At 37.2% G+C, this 13,450-nt stretch overlaps 1 pseudogene; it reads right to left on the bottom strand.

The window, feature by feature from the left end:
• Positions 1-6,951: 6,951 nt before the first annotated feature.
• LOC100756708 lies at positions 6,952-7,591 on the bottom strand (annotated as a pseudogene).
• Between the last annotated feature and the right edge of the window lie 5,859 nt (positions 7,592-13,450).

Here is a 13,450-nt window from a genome sequence, read left to right as displayed (position 1 = left end):
CATGGAAATAAGAAAACTAACCTTTCCCTCCTGTACTTTTTAAAAAATATTTTTCCATCTGGGTGATAGTGGCATATAACTTTAATACCAGCACTCTGGAGGCAGATCTCTGAGAGTTTGAGGCTAGCCTGGCCTTCAGAGTGAGGTCCCGGACAACCAGAGCTATGACACAGAAAACTCTGTTTCGAATAAAATCCCAAGTGTGTGTGTGTGTGTGTGTGTGTGTGTGTGTGTGTGTGTGTGTGTGTCCATAAAAGACTTTCTAAATATATCAAATGCAAACTTCTTAGTCTAACAATATCTACATTAAATCTCTGTGACTGCTTACATGTGAACAAATCTTCCTGATAAACCCCAATGCAACAATAAATGTTAGAAAAATACTCCAAATTTCAAGTAAACAAGAGGTCTTCTACAGACATATCAATACCACTCTTGGGTATATAGCCAAAGGATGCACAATCATACCACAAGGACAATTATTCAACTATGAGCACAGTGGTTTTTTGTCTAATAGCCAGGACCTAGAAACTCTCAATGAAGGAATGGATAAAGAAAATGTGGTACGTTTACACAATGGAGTATGACTCAACTGTTAAAAACAATGACATCATGAAATTTTCAGGCAAATGGATGCAACTAAAAAAAGTCATCCTGAGGGAGATAACCAGAAAAGCAAACATACTCACTCATAAGTGGATATTGTCTGTAAAATAAAAAATAACTAGGTTACTATACACAGACCCAGAGAGATTAGGTAACAAGGAGGACTTAAAGGGGGATCCCTGAATCTTCTTTGGAAGGGGAGATAGAAGAGTGGACTGAGGGCAGATGAGGATGGGAATGAAAATAATCATCAAGTTGTTGGGGGTGGGTGGAAGGGTGAGTACTAAAAGAGACTATTGGAAAAGGGGGGAGGTATTTCAGGGTCAGCTAAAATCCCCATGAAAGGGAATCTCTCAGGAATCTACAAGGATGAAACCCTACAAAATGCCTAGCTACAGCAGATACATAGCCTGAGTTGGCAATCTCCTGTGACTAGGCAATATTTATATTGGAGGGCATAAATACCAACCCAGCCATTATAACTTTTGACCTACTGTATGTTCTGCCTATAGGATGCACTGGGTTGAGACTGGTCTAGAAATTGAAGGAGTGGCCAACCAATGACTGACTGATCTAGCCTATGCCATGAGAGTAAGCCCAACCCCGACACTGCCTTGAGCACCAGGACCCAAAGGCTGAATGACCCAGAGACCTAGGATAGAACCAAACATGACTGGAGGAAAAATGCCAATGTAATGATGCTTTACAATATTCTGCTGTACTCATAGATTGATGTCTAGCCCAATTGTCATCAGAGATGCTGAACTCAGCAATTGATAGGAACAGATGCATAACCACAGCCAAACACTAGGTAGAGCCCAGCAAAGCCTGCAGAAAAGGGGGTTAAAAGACTGTAGGAGCCAGCAGGGCCAAAGATATCATAAGAAAACCCATAGAATCAACTAACCCGGGCTCATAGTTGCTCACAGAGACTGAACCCACAAAGAGAGAACCCACATGGGACTGAATAGTCACTGCATATATGTTGCAGTTTTGTAGCTTCTTGTGGGATTCCTAACAGTGGAAACATGGGCCATCTCTGACTCTGTTAGTGGCTTTTGGTAACCTACTACTCACACTGGGTCATGTTGCCCATCCTTAATACATGGGGGTAACTTAGTCTTACTGCAGCTTGATATGAAATGTTTTGTTGATATCCACAGGAAACCTGCCCTTTCCTGAATAGGTATGGAGGAAGAGTGGACTTGGAGGTGAGAACAGAGGGACTGGTAAAGGGACTAAGAGGATAGGAAGGAGGGGGAACTGTGGCAGGAATGCGAAATAAATAAATTAAAAATACTAAAGTTGAAATAAACAAGTGGTCTTCTAAAGGTAGAAGGTACTTGATATTCTCATTTCCTTGGTAAGATATTTTAGCATAAATTCCCAATATAAGATATATGCATGGTGCACACACACACACACACACACACACACACACACACACACACACACACACACACAGAGAGAGAGAGAGAGAGAGAGACAGAGACAGAGACAGAGACAGAGAGAGACAGAGACAGACAGAGACAGAGATAGAGACAGAGAGAGGCAGAGACAGAGAGCAAGAAAGAGAAAGACACACACAGAGAGAGATGTTTAGTATCTAGGAAATCAGCATTTCACTTTCTTCACACAATGATTTCCTATCCCCTTATACACAGAGACATGTTTCTTTTTTATGAAATTCTTAGGTATACTACTTATTAAGTGATAATTTATTAAGCATACTGAGTAAATATGAAATGAATCATTTGAACTTTAAACATCATTGAATTATGCAAATATAACCCTGTTAAAATACAAAAACAGAAAGCTGGGGTTGGAGATAGGGCTCAGAAGTTAAGAGAACTTATTGTTCTTGCAGAGAACCCTTGTTCAGTTCCCAGCACCCACATGGCAGGCTATAAGTGTCTGTAGCTGCACTGACAAGGGATCTAATGCCTCTTTTGACCTCCATGGGTTCCTGTAATCAGGTGACATACCTATGTATGCTGGGATATATACAGTTACTACATGTATTTATAATGTCCTTTTAAGGTAGTTTTTATTTCTAGATAAAAATCTGAGTGTTCTTTAATGTTGCAATTATAGACTAATTGTAGTTAATAAACAATAATTCCTCCACTACAGACCAGACAATCATATACCTTAAGAAAACAAATCACATAGAATGCTGAAACACACAGGAACAATGATAACCAACGTGTAATCAACAAAGATAACATAACTACCTTGTGAACATATGTAGAGGAGAGAGAAAAGTTACTTCCTGTGAGCAGAAGAACATGAACTAAATGAATCCCATTATTGAGTAGAAGTGTGATATGACATCAGCTAGTAATGAACTCACTGATGTGTATTAACACCCTTTAGAAAACACTTGGTCAAAGGGAAGCTCTGGGGGTAAATTACCCAAAGGACTTGTGCTCAGGAATTTTCCAGTTCATAGCATTTCCTGTAGAGAAGCTAGAAAGAGCCCTGTACCTTGCTCTATTTTTTCATTGGGTTACCATACATGGTGCACATTCTATTTTGTTATTTTCTACATGAATCTATGTGTGGGTCTTGTAAGCAGAGCAGTTACACTACTGAATAAGATAATGTATTCAATTTTGTAAATGATATTGAGCTGCTTCCCAGCTTCATCAGGTTTCCAGCTTCTAAAAATAAGAGATCAGCCAGCACTATGTGCCACAGTGTCCTGCCCTGAGGATGTATTGAGCCTAAGATGATTAAATTGTCAGTAGTGATGGATCTGAATCTTGATTTAATTTGGTCACCAATATCAATAAAATAAACGGAGCAGTTGACTTCAAGGAAAATTCTCAGGGTGAAGTTTGGATGGAAATCTGTAGTAGCCCTTGCTATTTTCTGATTCTAAGTTCTCAACTAGTTAACAGTATGACTACATGATGTAGAATTCTAAATCACCCCCAGTATTATTACTTTGTGATCTAAATCTGACAATCATAAAGGCACTGGAGTGCCACTTACATGGTACTTTTAGCTAACTTATCATTCCCAAGTGATGAAAATAATTTTCAGTGTTGCTTTAAAGCACCTAGTATTCATCTAGTATTATCCAACACGTTTTCTTTTTTAGATCAATTATTTATTAACTTTACATGTTTTATTTGAGGTCTTACCTTGTTTTCTTTGATTATTAACAGATACTTAATCTCATCACATTTTTGAAAATGTATGTGTACATTTTTATTGTTATTGTCTTTTTTCTTTTATTATTTTTCTTTCTACACAGAGCCATGAAGGATTAGGTAGATGATTTTCTTTTTTTTTTTTTTTTAGAAATTAATACTGATAGTTTTTCTTTTCTTTAAAGGTTTCTAAAAACTTCCCTCTATGTCTTAGCAATATACACTTTTTATTTTCTATTTTATGATTTTATGAAAGTATTTAGTTCTTAAATTCATTGGGAATTTACTGTTTTATGTTTTGATGTTATATTTTATGTTATTTATGTATCTGTGGTTTTTACTAAGATAATGGTTAATTAACAGACACAAATTGTTTTACTATGCAATCATCATTTCAAATCTCCAGTGAATTTAAATCATTCTTGACTCTTAGAACATGCTGGATATTTCCTTGGGAACCAAATAAGAGATATCTCATTTATATAAGTAATCTATGCCTTAATCTATCTTAAAATACTTGCCCTGCCAATCCTATTGTGCTATACTATGTTGATTTCTCATGAGAGCCCTTACTGGCAAGGAGCAGTGGACTGGGGGGGGTGGGCTGTGAGGAAGGCAAAGAGGGTTTGGAGGAGTCAAAGGGGGCAGAAGGAGGTATGGGAGGGAGAACTGTGGTTGGAATGTAAAATGAAATTTAAAAATTAAAAAATTAAAAAGAAGAATTTCATTGGATTTTCAAAACTAATTCATAAGATAGTTTTCTCATTGGATTACCAAATATTTTCAGATTCAGTATCTCTTTATATTGCTAGACTGAAATACCACTTAAAAATGCTATTTCATAGCCTAATGAAATTAATAATGGAATAATTAAAAACAAATATAGACCTTAACCAAAGTTTGTTATCCTGATGTTATTGTGAGAGCTTGGGTGACTCTCCAGGTAGCCGAATGTTTCTGTCATTTCTTACAACTTCAGGAAGTCACCTGCTTGCATTTTACATACCCTAGTAATGTTATTTTTCTTCTCAGGCCTTTGATAAGGTTGAAGACTAGATAGTCACAGCTAATATCCTCTATTATCCTAACTAGATCATATTAGGTACAAGACTTAGGCTTTCTAGAATAGGACATCTATTGGAGTAATCTCTGTTATATGCCATTACCCTTGGCCTGGACATTTAGTGTGATTTATTTATTTATTTATTTATTTATTTATTTATTTATTTGCTTATGTTGCTCTTGTTGGTTGTGGGTCTAAATTTGTACATGTTTTTACCTTTCTTTTCCCTAAACTATCTTGATATTTGTTATCATTGTATATAGTTTTTTTTGTATCAGGTTTAAAACCCTCTTATTTAGACAGAAAGAGGAAATGAAATGGCATATTTTTTCTGCCAGTAGACTTGGGGTGGTAGCCACACTTTAGGGCATAGCTTCAGGTGTGTGGATGAGACCCCTTATAAGGAAGAGTAGTTGCTGGCTCAAGCTCTCTTGGGTTGTGGTTGGAGCATCATGAAGGGCAGAAGCTGCAACTCCAGGAGCAGAAGAATATGGCAGTTATTTATCATCACTGTATGAGTGCTCACGAAATGAATACCTGTTGATTCTTTATCTGGATACCTGTGGACTTCCTTTAACCTGCCATCACAAATGCTGGAGAACACATTCACTTTTCTTTAAGAATGAAGTATATACTTGAAAGATTAAATTTGTTCTGTGAAATCAGTAAAAAATGCCACCTATGTTGGCAGGTAATTATGCCTGTGTCACTATGACATGACAAGTCAATTAATAAACTCATCTGTCTGATGTGTTGCATATGAGTTACTATGTGGAGAGAACATCCCTTGGCTATGAACACAAGAAAACAACCACTGGTCCTTCCAGTTCTCTCTGTGTTCTAATGGTTGAGAAATACATTCAGGACCCATGAGTCAGAGAATGAAATCTATACCACACCTTTTATTTTTCTGACTAAGGTATGATTCATGTTGTACCCTGAAATGTTCCTGCATGTAACTCTTACTGTTTTGCAAATTAGTGATAGAAACTTTTGTTCAAGATATGCATAGGTGGGTAATTAAGGTCCAAAGTTATTTCTAAGATACACTGAACCCAGAGGTTCTTCAACAACATATTGCTCACATTTTCTGAATGTTCACCTAAAGAAGTCTTGCTTTTCAAACGTAGCTTTTATTTACTCTTTTAAGTCCAACTATTCATTTTTAGCAGTTTATCATTTCATAACCATCATGGTTGACAGGGGTTGACACACATGATGCTGTCAGAATACACAAGAACAATGGACAAAGAGTTACAAAAAACTTAAATTCATGATTCTTAATCTCAACCCCCAAAACATGTTATGCATATCAAAACTGTTCATTGCATTGAAAAGGGGTGCATAAAGATGAACTCAATGAGGACTAAGGCCTTGGTTGATAACAGGTAGTTTTTTAAGTAATAGTACTCACATAAGTCTACTCAGTCAGGTGGCAGAGAGTGAGAAAAGGGGGCTGCATGCGTGCCTCTAAACTACTTAAACCTTTCCATGTCACGCTGACCATTGGGCATGGTCAGTGACACCTGTGACCAGCCCCAACTGGATGTGGTTAGTGTTACCTGTGGCCAGCCCCAAGCAGTCATGGTCAGCGGTACCTCTAGACAGGATTTCCCCCTGCATGAGCACACATCATAATTTAAAGAGGCACAACAAGAACGTCTGAGAGCTCATGTTAAACAGTTTATAAAGCTGGTGGTGAAGGAGCAAATTGTTGCTATGTCAGTTTCCATTAGCTGAAGGAATGGGTAAGATGGTCACCTTCATTTTTGCATACACAAGTTGTAGTGCTTAACATATCACTAGCATCTTGTTTTAAATAGCTGTATTGGGTAATTCTGTGTTGGGTAATTCTACTTTCTACACTGCTCAGTTATGGTCACCTGGATTTTCCATAGATCCACTGACATAAATACAATGCCTCATTCAGAACAGACTTCTTTGCATGATTCAAAAAGGGACTGCCCTGTGGCTCAAAGCAACCATCAGTCCATAAAATGACCATGATTTTTTTTCTGAAACTGCTTCCCAGGGGACAGGATGGTACATATGAGTAGCAATGCTGCCAGGATAGATGGGTTTAGCACTAAATATAGTGACTTTGGCCAGGGACCTCATGGGTCTTCAGTTGTCTTCTCCTGCTTCTTCATGTTATTGGTTGCTTGTCTGGAGTTGCTTGTCTTGCAAAAAGTGCATGACGAGAATGGAGTCCTTATAGATAACCTCCTTTATGTGTCCAGCTTATGTATGATACCATCAAAAGCTTGTTTGTGTAAGAGGCAGGCCTCATCTGGTGCATTCTGGCTCTCATAGTATCGCACAGAAAAATTGAAGGCAAGGCCATGCTGGATAGGGTGTGTTGGCTGCATGTGCTCTTTGCTGATTTAGAAGGCTCCCTAGTATGTGGCCTGAGAAGCCTCAACCATGCTGTTTTTCTTCTCCCCAGAAGTCATCACAGTCAAGTAACACAGTAATTGTCCTTAATTTTCAGGTAGAACACTTTGCTCTCATACAGAAAATCATTGCAGTTCTTGATGAGGAACTTGATGAGGAAACAGAGTCTAGGCATCATTGCAAACTGTCTCCAGCTCTTCTCTCGGCAAGCTTTAACGTTCTGCAACTTCTTTTAATTTCCAGATGCCATGGTTTTCTGCTTTGTGCTACTAAGGGCCCTGCAAGAAGATCATCTGGCACTAACTTCATTCTTGTAGGCCACAGAGAGGAGGGGATTTTCATCTTTATTAGAGACAGGTGCATTCAGGTGTCACCATGAAATGGCAGAGGCCATTGCATCTTGGTATTGCCAGCTCTACTAGGCACATTGTTGCTGCAGATGCTCCTTGACCCCCATGTCACTCTCCACTTGGCTTCTCTTCAGCATGCCCTCCAGCCACCCTCTACCCATAGCATCACAAGGACATATGTCAGAACTTACTTGTCCAAAAATAATGGACTTGAAAATCTCTTCCAAATGAATATCAGACAAGACTATGAGTCTGACACCAATGTGGATACTCTGTCTGATTGAACACCTCCATCATCTAATTATGGTCAGTATGTAGACAAAAGAGAAAAAAGAGTGTGGTAATGGAATGTGATTGTTGGCCTACAGAGAAAGCAGGACTATATCCTGCTATATCCCCATCCTCAGTTCTCACCCCTACATACAACCTTGTGGTTTTTTTAATATATATGTAGAACATTGATGGTGGCTCAATTTAAATAGGATTCTAATTCCAGTATAGCTGGACCAGCCATGGCATTCATACAATGGCTGATGGGACACTCCTGTGGTATATACATATGCCCTACTTATATAAAATAATGAGTGGATGGAACTATAAATGGATCTGATTCTTCAGAATTATTATTTGCCATCCTAAAGACTGCTTTGTTTGCTTCAGTTTGGAAGCAACAAAATGATAAAAATCAGAAGTTGTGAGAAGACGTGCTGAGACAATCGTCTGGCATCAGAAGGTAGTAAATTCACAGGGAAAGCCGCTGCATTTCTCTACCTGTGACTTCATTTCCCAAGGCCAAGGCTTCCAGAAGTATGGCTGCCTTTCTTTGTCCATCTGTTCATATAGTTGGATACCAAGGGTTTTATACAGAAGTTCCTGTCTATTTTTATTGCAACTCCTTGTTAATTTCTCTACATGTCTTCACAAATAGTTCTATTTTTTTTCTTTTCAGTTTTCTAAAAATGTCAAAATAAAAGACATAGCTTGGCATGCCAGGTTACATCTGTAATCCCAGTACTTGACAGGCAGAAAAAGGGGAAATGCCTCAAGTCAAATGGTACTATAGGCTACATAGTTGGTTCTTGGCCAGCCTAGGCTACAGAATCAGACTTTCTCTCAAAAGACACAGGTATAGAGAAACCTGAGAACTATAGCATCATTTTGTTTATTTAAGCTAATAAATGACAATCATGACCAAACTGAAGTAGAGTGTTTCTAAGAGGCATTTCTTCATTCATATCTTAGAACTCATTAGTACATTTTCATATTACAAAAATTCATGGTTCCCCTAGTTTTTTTGTTCCCTTTCAAAATGCTGAGGCTTTAAATTTTTGCGAAAGAGCCAAGAAGCAAGATGGGGTTATTAGATTTAGCACCATATATTTTCCCAAGTGGAATACACAGCACTTGTTTAATATGTATGCAGCCCGTTTTAGACTGTAATCTCTTTTCAGTTATTTATACCACTGACGGGCTTTAGATTCTTATTTCTGACACTATAATTTAATGGCCTGACACAAGGCTCAGATTTACAACTTCACTTCTGGCCCTAGAGTCCCACTCAAATTCTCTCCAATGCAGTGATTTGGCAAAGTCTCAGAAGGGGATTTCCTCAAAGTTTTTTTTTCAATAATAAATTTTTGCAGATTCATTGTGGCCTCCCAACCACTTTGCAGAGATATCCTTACTTTATATATTTTTTGGTGCATTTTGTAGCCCTTGGGTTTCCAAAATTGACTTTCCAGGTGTTTGTTGGTTGTTTCTGATGACTATGCACAAAATATTCACACTTGGCATGCTTTTTTTTTATAAAAATGGGCATAAAATGCCTCTTTGGTGTTTTTTTTTAAGGAGTAAGTGGGTTTTTTAACTTAACACACTGAAATCAATATGATATGTACCAACTTGCAATATAACATAGTAGTTATGTAAGTCTGGTGATCATGCTATGTAGTTTCAGTGCCCTCTTGGGATCAATTTTGCAAGAATGGTTTATTCTAAAACCATTCTACTTGGTAGCCTGTCTTTGACCCTTAATACATTAGGGTCAAATATATTTCTAAGAATATATTCCAGAGATAAAAATGTAGACAGGACCATGCATATTTTAAGAATGTGGTGTACTACAACATCTTTGAATTCAGCACAAACAACCTACATATGTCTAAAGACATCTATCTACCCATTCATCCATTCAAACTGAACTTTAGTGGTGGCATATAAACTACTGTTAGTATATCCTTGATGAACATTTAGAAACTATGGGCACAGATTGTGGGTATTTTGATACAAGTGGAAAAGAACTATGGTAATTTATTGGGATATGTGTTACAAGTCTAGAAGAGAAAAAAATAATACTTTGCCCAGAGAGTTCATATAGGAATTATCTTTGACCTGAGACTTAAAGGTTATACAGATACTTTAAAGGAGAAACATAAACTGCTATATGCAACATCTTAAATGTAAGAAAGGACTTAATTCTTTTACAAAATGACAGAACACCAAGGATGATGAGTTTGCAAGCATGCCAGAAGACCAATCAGAGATATGGAGAGATTATATACTATGTAGGTCTTAGTAGAATGTGTAAAAGATCTAGAGTTTATCAGTAACTCAGTTCTTTATGAAAAGGAGGTGGGTGATCAGCCAGGCCTGATTGTGTATAACTTTAGTCTCAGCATTCACAGGCAGAGGCAGGTGGATCAATAAGTTTGAGTCCAGCCTAGTCTATGTATTGAGTCCTAGGACATTCAGAGCTATGTAGAGATACCCTATTTCAAACAACAATAAGAAAAACCAAGCAACCAACCAAACAAATAAACCAAAAACAAAACCAAAATAATTAAATAAAAACAAGAAAAGAAAGAAAGTGATGGCCTTGAGTTAATGTTTTTAGAAAGATTGATCTCTTAGTAATGTTGATAGATAAGGGCCAAAAAAGGAAAATGGAAAGAGAGAAAGAAAGAAGAGAAAAAGTCATGAACCTCAAACAGATGGCCCTCATATAATGCAGGTTCCAGCCATAAAAGCTTTGTTGATTAAAATGTAATACTTTATCTCATTTGTGTCACTAGGTTTTTCCCAGGAAAACCCTACCCAAAAACCATGTTAGGAAAAAGAACTCAGTGACTCATGAGGTATTTCTCTACTGCACTGGCCTAATTAATTAATTGTTCTCTGATATTTAATTAAGCAGTTATGTTTATCTTTGTAAAGGATGTGGAACAACCAATTACAATTTCATTGTGACCTTTCAAATTTAATTAAGCATTAAATGCCACAGAGTTGGCTATATTTAGATCTGGGTGAACTATGGTATCTAGCCTATATTCTTATCCCACAGGTCTGAAAAAAAGTCAACTGAGATATACTCCATACCAGGATTATTCAGTAAAACGTTCAATGATAATGCTGTTCTATAAGGTTAGAGAAACCTTGAAAATACCTAATATACCTAATAAAACTTAGGCTTTTATTTTTGGTGTTTAAAAGTTATACTTATTAAGAAATAATGTAAATTTAAATCAGGATGAAAAGCTCTTTGCTATGTCTCCATCATCATGCCTTCCTGCCTGCCTCTAGGCTTCCCACCATGATGAAAATGGATGCACTTCTAAAGCTATAAGCAAGCTCCCAATTGAATGCTTTCTTTCATAAGAATTGCCTTGGTCATGATGTTTCATCAGAGCAATAGTAACCCTACCTATTCAATGTTCATATAAAATTCAGGTGTAGGCCAGCTGAAAATACAGACAAATGCTTATTTGCCTTGTGACAATTTATTTACATCACATTTTGCCTTTTGTCTTTTTTAAACAACAATTAGCTTTTCTGATAGGCAACCTCAAAATGATTTTCAGAGACCTGTACCTCTTTCAATTCAGCCCCTTGCTGTGTCTTCTTCCACATAACAGCAAACTTGGTCTGTGTGTATACATCAAGAAAGATTTGTAGTCACCTGTGAGTACATATGACTTATGCCTTTGCACTTTCATCATGGCTCCTCTCATACTTTTGGTCTTTTGGGGGGACCTTGTGTTGAAGAACTGAGAATTTTGGTCAATAACCATAAAAGAGAGGAATTGAGAAAACAGCTACATGAATCACTCAGCTTGAAGTCTGTCAGCCCCATGCCAGAGTTCAAAGATTACAAATTTATTTGCCACTTTATGAGATCCTTGAACAACTTAGCTATGCTGCTTTCAAATTATTGACTTTCTGAATGCGTTAGACAAGAAATGACTGTTATATAAACCAGCGAGATTGTGATTATTTGTTACATAGTAGTAAAGTCATGATTCATGGATATTCTCATCATACTAAATCATGAACCCTCCAAACATTCCCAACAATTTAGGCCTGCATAAATTCTCAAAGATTTGCTTTTTTTATGTATCTGCCTCTTTGGAATACCTAACACAGATTCTCTTTCATGAAGATCTAAGAACTGAATGACAGCATTAATGTGAATTATCCGTGGTCAATTGTCTTTTTATAATGTAAGATACAGGCACCAAATTTAACAATTCGAACTATTGGGTTTCTGTTTGCCTAAACACCATATGCTGATGCTATCTGATTATTATTGTACTACCAAACACAACTTTTTTTAATCTTTCAGTATAACACTCCCTTCAACTTTTCCTTCATATTATCCTAAAGAAAATTTAATATAGTTACATAAATTCCCCCTTCTCTTTCCTCCCTCCATGTCCTCCCATATATCTTTCCTTGGTGTCTTTCAAATTCATGGCCTCTGTTGCATACCACATATATGTACATTCTTGTATATTAGTAAATACATATTAGTAAATACATATTAGTAAATACATAAATACAGCATGAATAATGTCAGTCAGAATAATGGCAAGTTGTCTGAATGTTTTCAGGGCTGACTGTATGGTTTTAGAGAACCAATTGGTGTGCTTTTCTCTGAGGTAAGCTATTTCTCACCATTCCCAGAATTCCTCAATAAAGCAATTTTTGCTGGTTATATCCTCAACTGTAGATTTGAGAATGTTCAATATCTTTGTGTCATCAGTTCATAAAAATCCCTTACAGATTACTTAATTAACTGTAAATTATTGATGTCTACTATCTTTTTAGCAAATGGTATTGAGCTGGTCTTTTTAATTCCAAATTCTTGTGGTAGTATCTACTATCCTGTCTCAAATCTTGTCTTCCAAACCCATTTCCACATGAATAAAATATAACTGTCTTGTGTTTTGTGTACACAAACACACACACACACACACACATATATATATAAATATATATATATACATATATATACATATATATCGACTTAAAATTCAAGGTTATGCAGAATATGATTAGGGGAATATGTAAGAAATAAAGTCACTACAGCTCAAATTGCATATTGACCCTCACACACTGATAGTGGGAGACATAATTACTCCATTCTCATCAATAGATAAATCATGCAGACAAAAACTATCAGGCACTAGGGAAATGTCTGGAGATGTACAAAGATGACACCAGCTAACAATCTAAGCAATGGAGGAGAGGACCTTAAATGCCCATCCCTGATTATGAGATTGATGACTGACTTATATGCCATCCTATAGCCTTCATCCAGCAGCTGGTGGAAGTAGAAGCAGACACCCACAACTAATCACCAAACTGAACTGGAACCCAGATGCAGAGAAGGACAAGTGAAGAACACAGGGGTCCAGACCAGGCTGGTGAAACCCATAGAAACAGCTGTCCTGAATATCAGGGAACTCTTGCTCCCCAGACTGATAGCTGGAATACCAGAATGGGCCTGATCCAGACCCCAGGAACATGGGTTTCTGTGAGGAAACCTCTGAAATCTATGGGACCTCCTGTAGAAGTTCAATACTTATCCCTAGCATAGGTGT

Source organism: Cricetulus griseus, chromosome 3, assembly GCF_003668045.3.
Source record: "Cricetulus griseus strain 17A/GY chromosome 3, alternate assembly CriGri-PICRH-1.0, whole genome shotgun sequence".
Lineage (NCBI taxonomy): Eukaryota > Metazoa > Chordata > Mammalia > Rodentia > Cricetidae > Cricetulus > Cricetulus griseus.
Note: the sequence above shows the minus strand (reverse complement) of the source record. Positions and strands in the feature narration are given on the sequence as shown.